Source organism: Theropithecus gelada, chromosome 17, assembly GCF_003255815.1.
Source record: "Theropithecus gelada isolate Dixy chromosome 17, Tgel_1.0, whole genome shotgun sequence".
In the NCBI taxonomy this organism is placed as follows: domain Eukaryota; kingdom Metazoa; phylum Chordata; class Mammalia; order Primates; family Cercopithecidae; genus Theropithecus; species Theropithecus gelada.
The window spans coordinates 52597677-52607524 of record NC_037685.1 but is presented as its reverse complement, the minus strand read 5'-3'; the positions used below and the strand labels follow the sequence as shown (position 1 = coordinate 52607524).

General features: G+C 39.1%; 1 pseudogene; it reads left to right on the top strand.

Annotated features, from left to right (window-relative positions):
* Positions 1 to 6911: 6911 nt before the first annotated feature.
* LOC112611068 lies at positions 6912 to 7395 on the top strand (annotated as a pseudogene).
* Positions 7396 to 9848: the final 2453 nt, after the last annotated feature.

Sequence of the window (9848 nt, the reverse complement as noted above, 5' to 3'; positions counted from 1 at the left end):
ATTTTTATTTATTTATTTATTTATTTTTTTTTTTTTTTTTTTTTTTTTGAGACGGAGTCTGGCTCTGTCGCCCAGGCTGGAGTGCAGTGGCCGGATCTCAGCTCACTGCAAGCTCCGCCTCCTGGGTTCACGCCATTCTCCCGCCTCAGCCTCCCCAGTAGCTGGGACCACAGGCGCCCGCCACCTCGCCCGGCTAATTTTTTGTATTTTTTAGTAGAGACGGGGTTTCACCGTGTTAGCCAGCATGGTCTTGATCTCCTGACCTCGTGATCCGCCCATCTCGGCCTCCCAAAGTGCTGGGATTACAGGCTTGAGCCACCGCGCCCGGCCCTTTGCGATTCTTTAAAAGGTAAAAGTATTTTTTTCCCACAAAACATAGCAACATCTAAAATCACCTGTAGAATGTCCTGCCATTTTTGTTTCTCTAGTTTCCTCATTTTCTGCAAAGCCTCACTGAGGAAACTGATTTTGAATATCCTTTTACACTCTTCTGTTTTAAAAAGCATTGTGGTAAAACATTGAATCATCATGGTCATAAGTTCTCTCCACATTCTTTCTTTCTTTGAATATTTTTTCCCAGTGCCTAATATTTGATTCTGTTGTATTATGGCTAAAAGGTAGGCATGGGCACAAAATAAAGACAAGAAGTCTTTGGAATAAGTGATCCCATCACAATGAATCAATTTTACATTAGAACATGTTTTTACAAAGTCACTCATTTGAAAATATTTAGCCATGAATTGAAACAGAGTCTGTATGGTTATTTTTTTTCCAGGTCTAAGGCAAACAGCATTTTAGAGAATGAACCCAGGACATAACCACAGCACAATAAAAAAAGATGATAATTAAGTTTACACATATGTGTGACTACTGTAACAGAAAACATGTAAAGAGCATTTGTTTTGATGTATATATCAGTCTGCACTGTTTAATTTTTTGTATCATAAATGCTCTTATTAAAAAAAAAAGGACTAGTTAACAGTGTCAATTACTAGTAATTCATGGTATAAATAATTAAACAAAGAAGTGTTCAAAAAATATAACAGTGTTTTAAATAAAGTTTTATTTTACATCATTTTTTTACTCACACAGAAATTGACAGAAAAAAAAAATGCAGAGATTTCCCATGTAGCTGCAACCTAGTTTTGGCTCTTATTAACATCTTCTATCAGTGTGTCTCACATGGCTTATTAATCTCTTATATAATTTGTCATAGTTAATGAACCCATACTGATAGACTATTATTTTTTTTTTATTTTTATTTTTTGAGACGGAGTCTCACTGTGTCTCCCAGGCTGGAGTGCAGTGGCGTGATCTCGGCTCACTGCAAGCTCCGTCTCCCGGGTTCACGCCATTCTCCCGCCTCAGCCTCCCGAGTAGCTGGGACTACAGGTGCCCGCCACCTCGCCCGGCTAGTTTTTTGTATTTTTAGTAGAGACGGGGTTTCACCATGTTAGCCAGGATAGTCTCGATCTCCTGACCTCGTGATCCACCCGCCTCGGCCTCCCAAAGTGCTGGGATTACAGGCTTGAGCCACCGCGCCCGGCCCTGATAGACTATTATTAACTAAAGTTCATATTTCATTTGGATTCCCTTGGTTCTGTCTTACTCTGACCCAGGATCCCATCCAGGATCCCGCATGACATGTAGTCATCACATCCCTGTGGGCTCTTCCTGGCTGTGACAGTGTGTCAGGCTTTCCATGTCATGCTGACCTTGATAGTACTGAGGAGGATTGGTCAGGAATTTTGTAGAATGTCCCCCATTGTCACTGCATGTTCTCAAGGTGAACTGTCACCTTTGATGTTCACTTGGATCATTTGGCAGAGCTACTGTTTGTCAGGTTTCTCCACTGTGAAGTTATTTTTCCTCCTTGCCCATACTGCATGTGTTCTTTTGGAGCAAGTCACTGTGCGGAGCCCACACTTACGGAGTGAGGAGTTGGCTCCACATTATTGATGGCTGAGTGTCTACATCAGTTACTTGGAATTCTTTTGCAAAGGAGATTTCTATGCAACTCTATTTTCTTATTCACCTGTGTATACAAATACAGACACCTAGATAATTACTTTCAGCTTTAATTATTGTTCAACACTACAATTCATTCCTGTGTTGGCCATCAGTAGCTGTTTTTATTGGCTATTATTTTTCATTGATATATTTTAATTTTTTTTTAGTACTTACTTACTTTCTGATACTTCAAGATTATCCTGGCTCCTATATTTACTGTCCCAGTTCTAGTATCAGACATTTCTTCAAAGAGCCTGATTCCTTTCAGACTGGTAGGAAAACTTACATCTGGCTGCCGAATGAGCACATTGTTGAATGAGCACTTGTCCCTCATTAGCAATGCTAGGACGTTTATGTGTGTGTCTAACTTACCTATACACACCTAATTATAAAGTTTTCTATGTAGAACTGTGTGTATCTATATTAAACTAAACATAAGTTTACGTTGATGTCTCCATCTCTGATCTACTATCACATGAATCATTCTAGCCTTCTCCCCTTGCTAATTTGTAACCTCCCACTTCAACAGTGAGAGACCTGGTTCCTACCATCTGCGACTTATGTAAGTCATTGTTTTATTCCAGATATACATAGTGTGGTTTTACAATTGTTCACAATTGCTTCTGTTGGAAAGAACTTTATAAAATGGAATCCAGTGATGAAGTATAGTTCATTTGCCTTCAGCATACAGATTCTATTCATTTTCAAAGTGACTTAGGTCAACACCATTTTCCCTACACCTTCAGTGAGTTTTTTCCTACATTTGTGTCTTAGTCTGTTTTATGCTTCTGTAACAGAATACCTGAGGCTGGGTAATTTGCAAGTAAAAAAGGTCCTTTTGGCTCACAATGCTGGTGGCTGGAATGTCTGAGATTGGGCAGTTGCATCTGGTGGAGTCTCAGTCTTTTTCACCTCATGGTGGAAAGTGGAACGGGAGCAAGGGGTGCACCAGAGATCACATAGCAAGAGCGAAAGCAAGAAGGAAGGCAAGCAACCCAGACTCTTGTTAACTACCTACTCCTGCAGGAATTAATCCATTCCTGTGAGAGTGGAACTCACTCACCCCCATGGAGGACATTAACCTATTCATGAGGGATCTGTCCCCATGACCCAAACATGTTCCACTGGGCCCCACCTCCCCACACTGCCACATTGGGGGTCAAATTTCAACACGAGTTTTTGCAGGGACAAACCACATCCAAACCATAGTAATTTGTAGCATAGTTAAATTCTTTTTCACATGATATATTCTGTCCTTGGATACTCCACATCCTGAGTAATTTTATTTAATTTGAATAGAGTTTGATTTATCCATTTGGTTGTAAAATTCTGCGTATTTTGACCAATGCATAGTGGCAGGTACCCACTATTAAAGTATCATACGGAATGCTTCAAACCCCCACCCCATGGAGCCAATGGCTTCCCATCTGTGTAGTTTGCTTTCTGCAGTGTCTCATTAAATGAGGTCACACTGTGTGTATTCTCCTCAGACTGTCTTTTTCCACTTAGCAATGTGCATACAAGATTCACTCATGTCTTTGTGTGAGTTGATAGCTTGTTCCTTTCTATGGCTAAATAGTATTCCATTGCATGAATGTACCACAGTTTGGTTATGCATTTTGGGGAGCAAAACCTACCTCTTCTAACTTTGTTCCAGGGTTGGAGACCTTCAAATTAACTGACAATAGATACATTAGTAGGAGAGACAATACTTGACTTCTTATTCCACAAGTATCATTGTGGGACAAAATTCATCAGATGGCAGGATCCAGTATACAAAGAGGTAAAAATAGCCCCAAAACAATAAACAAGACTAGAATCTGATAACCCACAATAGCTATAGCTTTCCTTAAAAAAAATTTTTTTTTGAAACAGGGTCTGGCTCTGTCGCCCAGGCTGGAGTGCAAAGGTGCAACAACCTCCGCTCACTGTAACCTCCACCTCCTTGGTGCAAGTGATCCTCCCTCCTCAGCCTCCTCATTAGCTGGGACTACAGTCACATGTCATGGTGCCCATCTAATTTTTGTATTTTTGGTAGAGACGGGGTTTCAACATGTTGCCCAGGCTGATCTTGAACTCCTGGCCTCCCAAAGTGCTGGAATTATAGGCATGTGCCACCATGCCCGGCCAAGTTATAGTTTTCCATTGTTTTGGAAATAGTTATAAATTTCTCTGTAGTAACCATCATTTTTGATCATAATCAAAGTAAGACTATTCTTGTTTTAAAAATAAGTCTAGTTTTGTTAGATTTTGCTTGATTATTTACGTAAGTGCAGCAAGAACAGGAGATGACCACATAGGTGTTTTCAAGTTTCTTTGCTGGAAGTTTTCATACAGAATCTCAGATTTGACTTTTAAAGGCCTTATTCAGGCTAAAAGCCAAGCTAAGAACATACTATCAAATTTCAGCTGCAGTCCTTATAGCTTTGTGTGAATTCCTCTCTTCTTGAAGCCCCCAAAATATCCCTAAATTCCTGGGCCTACCAGGAAATGACCTTCTTTACTAACCTGTAAGGCTGTGAACCCTGTAATCTAAGTATCAGCCTGGCTTTTCTCAGAGTGCTGTTGGGAATGAAGTTTCTGGTGTTCCAAAAAACAAAACAACAAAAAGAATTAACATGGGAACAAATGATCTCTTAGCAAGGTGAGCTTTACTTTCTGCAGAAAGGGTGCTACTCAATAGCTGTCCAGCCACAAGAGCACACCGAACAAAGGAGACAGAGTTACTTATAACCTGATGCGTCTAACCTACTGCTGTGTCCAGTTTCCATTGGCTGGAATAGGACCTCACATTTTACACTTTACCCAATTGGCTATTAGTTTAAAACTTTCTTAATTAGGTAAGGGGAATAGAACAAAGAAAGAAAAGGAAGTTGCCAGGGATAGTTAAGGAAGCATCTCCAAATAAGGAATGGCATACACTATGGGCTGGGGCTTGTCTAGTTCTGTCCAGACATGCCGGAGCAAGCTAGGACAACAGATTTGGAACACACCTACACACACACACATACATAAAAATAGTGGATAGCAATCTTATAGTAAGAAATTGTGACTTTTTACAATCTTTGAAGAACTTTCCCATTTCTCACAGTGCTTTGCAAGCATTGTCTCCATAAAAGTCAGCCTTACTTACTTAAAATTGCTGGTCGTAACTGATCTTAGGTACACTTCCAAAATATGATATTCCAGTAAAAACCTTGATAATATAACCAAATTTTCCAATTATATCCTGTTATAAGGTGAACAGATTCTTACTGGACTTTTGCTAATAACTATATCATCATGAAAATAAGAGTATTCAGTAAGAATTTCAAAATTCTGGAGAGATTAGGCAGGGAAAAAAAGAAAAATGCTTCATTTCTGTTTACAAAAGTATAACCTACTAAATTGTTGTAAGTTACAGTTAGATTAAGAGAAAGAGATTTCCTAAATCCAGAAACTAGAACATTAAAGAACCAGCAATGCTCTAAAAAGCTATAAAATTATAATCAATTTTCATCAGTTCATTCAGTGCCATGTAATCAATTCCAGTCTTGCTGGATCTTGGGTTAGCAGTCTCATGACCCCATTAATTTCTCCACCAGGCTTCTGGAGATCTTCACTGAGTCAAGTATATGGTCTTAAAGTTATTTAAGCAATATCATCAGAAGTCTTTAACCAGAGTACTTGTCATACTCTTTTCCATGAGTCTCAGAGGGAGTCCTGTATTGGAGATGAACATTCTGACCTGTAGCTGATCGCAGGAGCTTTCAGGAAAGCATCAGGGGGAAAAAATATCTAAATGACAAAGATTATGAAATGGCTGTGATTATACCACAATTGAAAAGGATATTCTATTTTTTCTGTGGCATACAACATTTATTTATTTATTTAGAAATGGAGTCTCGCTCTGTCACCCAGGCTGGAGTACAGTGCTGCGATCTCGGCTCACTGCAAGCTCCTCCTCCCGGGTTCACGCCATTCTCCTGCCTCAGCCTCTGGAGTAGCTGTGACTACAGGTGCCTGCCACCATGCCCAGCTAATTTTTTGTATTTTTAGTAGAGAAGGGGTTTCACCGTGTCAGTCAGGATGGTCTTGATCTCCTGACCTTGTGATCCACCCGCCTCGGCCTCCCAAAGTGCTGGGATTACAGGCATGAGCCACTGCACCCGGCACAACATTTAAAGTAATAATTGGAATTATGACTCATAACTCTATACTGGCACATAGCATGTATAAGGAGGACACTGACAAATTTCCAGGAATTTTATATAATTTCTGAAAACGTAACATTTTACCCATACAAATATAACACAGGGAAGGTTAGATATCCGTTTTTATTTGTATCTTTTGTATGGTTTTCCTTATAAAAAATACATCCTACTTTACTTGCGAAACATGCCCTACTTTTCTTGCATGCTTTGCATAGAGTCGTTTCTAGTTATTCTATTGCTTCTAGTAGTTTTATTTACATATATTGATTATAATTTTAATACTTAGTAATCTTTTATTTTCCAGAGAAAACTAGGAAGTAAACAGTTATAAACTGTCATATATTAGTATTCTATAGTAGGTTATAAAATGTATGAGTATACCATCTCCCAACATCTACAGGGATGTGTTTCCTCATAGTACAATTTCTCATTGTGGCAGACAAAACCATGTTTATTAAAGGGCCAAAATATCTTTAGTCTCTGTGTAAAAATAAGAAGCCAAAAGTATATAAACTTGAATTATTTATGTTCAGTAATTAATGTTTTAGTATCGTATCTTATTTATAAATGGTCTAGATATTCAATGCAAATCTTTTACTTAGCTTAACTTTAAGGTTAAAAATTACCGAAAGTATTTTGGAAGCTACTATTAAGCAGGTTTACAGTAAACAAGTTATTTTTGAAATAATGTTTTTCGCTTTTCACAAGATGGCACCAAAAGTGAAGAAGGAAGCTCCTACCCCTCCTAAAGCCAAAGCCGAAGCGAAGGCTTTAAAGGCCAAGAAGGCAGTGTTGAAAGGTGTCCACGGCAACACAAAAAAAAGAAGATCCGCTCACCTTGAGGTGGCCCAAGACACTGCGACTCCGGAGGCAGCCCAAATATCCTCGGAAGAGCACCCCCAGGAGAAACAAGCTTGACCACTATGCTATCATCAAGTTTCTGCTGACCACTGAGTCGGCCATGAAGAAGATAGAAGAAAACAACATGCTTGTGTTCATTGTGGATGTTAAAGCCAACAAGCACCAGATCAAACAGGCTGTGAAGAAGCTCTGGGACATGGATGTGGCCACAGTCAACATCCTGATTCGACTTGAAAAAGAGAAGAAGGCATATGTTCAACTGGCTCCTGATTGTGACGCTTTGGATGTTGCAACAAAATTGGGATCATCTAAACCGAGTCCAGCTGGCTAACTCTAAATATATGTATATCTTTTCACCATAAAAAAGAAATAATGTTTTTCATAAGAATGACAACTTAATTAGAATCATATCTATAAGCTTTAAGATTTTACGTTTCTAGTAAGTATAATATTAGCTTATTTGACTAGAACTCAAGCAGAATAGGAATTGATGCTTGTTTTAAATTCAGTAGTGGTAACTTTGAAGACACAGTTGTTTTATTATACTAAAAATATTATATTAACCTTATTTAACTTAGTTTTATCCAAATCGTGTTAACTTAAAAAACATTTGATCAGTTCCTATATTTCTAGGAGTTTGGTGAATATTTATTTATAAATGCTTATTTTTTTCCAAGCCAAGTTAGAATGGAGCACCTTTAAAGGATTTTATAAATGAATTTTGCAACGCTATCCTGAGTTAAGAAAATATCACATATACATAACACACATTAATAGACATACAAACACAAACAGAGATTTCATAGCTTTCATCCTGAAATTTCAGCCATGAATCAAGCATAAATATTCTGATGGTTAATTTTAGACATCTACTTGATTGGATTAAGAGACACACATAGCTGGTAAAACACAATTTCTGGGCATATGTGTGAGGGTGTTTCCGCAAGACACTGAGATAACCCTGCCCCAATGTAGATGGGCACAGATATGGTTTGGCTGTGTCCCCACTCAGATCTCATCTTGAATTGTAGTTCCTATAATTCCTACATGTCGTGGGAGGGACCCAGTGGGAGGTTATTGAATCATGGTAGTGGTTACTGCCATGCTGTTCTCATGATAGTGAGTGAGTTCTCATGATCTGATGGTTTTATAAGGAGCTTTTCCCATTTGGCTCAGCACTTCTCCTTGTTGCTGCCATGTGAAGAAGGACGTCTTTGCTTCCCCTTCCACCATGGTTGTGAGGCCCCTCCAGCCATGTGGAACTGTCAGCCCATTAAACCTCTTTGTTCTTTATAAATTGCTCAGACTCAAGTATTTCTTCATAGCAGTGTATAAATGGATGAATACAGGCACCATCCAATTGGTTTAGAACCCAGATAGAACAAAAAGGAAGAGGAAAGGGGAATTATCTACTTCTGAAATGGAAACATCCTTCTTCTCCTGCCGTTGACATCAGAACTTCAGGGTCTCAGGCCTTTGGCCTCAGAATGAGAGTTACACCATTGGCTTCCCTCATTCTGAGTCCTTTGGACCTGGACTGAGCCATGCAACGCTTTCCTGGTTCTCCAACTTGGCGCTTTCCTGGTTCTCCAACTTGGAGACAGGCTATCGTGGAACTTCTCAGCCTCCATAATTATGTGAACCAATTCCCCTAATGAGTCTTCTCTCATCTATCTATCTACATATATCACATTGATTCTGCCTTTCTGGAGAACCCTGACTAATGTGATTACAATAATACAAAATTCACTAGTTTGTACAGAAGACTTGGATTTTGTCTCTGCCCCATTTTATATTTGTATTATAACTGTGTTTCTGGAAAATGGAACACATTTTTATCTTCTTCATATGAGGGCTAAAGCTTTTTTCTCGCTAATACTTTTGGAGATTTGTAACAGTTTCTTTTGTTTTGACATACAATCTTATGGAGGCAGAGAAATAATTTTTTTCTGTTTTATTTTTCAGCCCCAGGTGTTTGCTTTTGCAGATTCTTGAGCATGTTGAGAGCCTCCAAGGCATGGAGCAGGGTGCCTAAAGTTTCAGTGATTATAAGGAGTTGAGAGACTGAAATGGGAAAGGAAAGGTCTAAAAGGAGGCAATTTGGAAGATAAAAATTTTCTCAAAGGAGCCATTAAAGTTCTAAATAATTCTTATTCTTAGTAAAGTCATGCAAACAGGAAAGGAAGCAGACAGAATTAGTTCCATAACGGTGGAACACATAGTCAGCAGAGGTTTGAGAAGGGAGAATTTATTCAACTTTGAAGTTCCCATGAAAGGAGCAAGATCAAGATCACAGAGACACCATGAAACAAAAAGCCAGGAATAACTTCCAACCCAAGAGGAGAACAGAGAGGCCTCAAAACCAAAGCTAGGATAAGAAACTTGTAGCCCAAGAGTTACCTTCCAGACAAAGAAGCCTGAGATTCCAACCCAGCTTCACAGAGGACTCACTCAAAATGTTACTAAAACTGTAGGCTTTTCAATGACTTAGCCATGCATGCAAAAGGCATTCCCTAAGGTGGCACAGAAGATGGAGCCCCCATATCCAAAGATAGCTAAGGAGAAAGAAAGACCCCTGTTGGCAGAGCCAGTAGGCAAAGGCAACAGAAAAGGAGACAAAAATCCTAATGGGATGAGATCCTTTCAGATTTAGGCTTATACAAACTCCTGAGAATTGGCAGGTTGACAGCGATAAATGGGGTACCAACATTTCTACTCATTGGGTTACAAGTTCTTCAGCATCCAAAATGATTAACAAAATGACAATTTCTAGGGCTTTTGTGG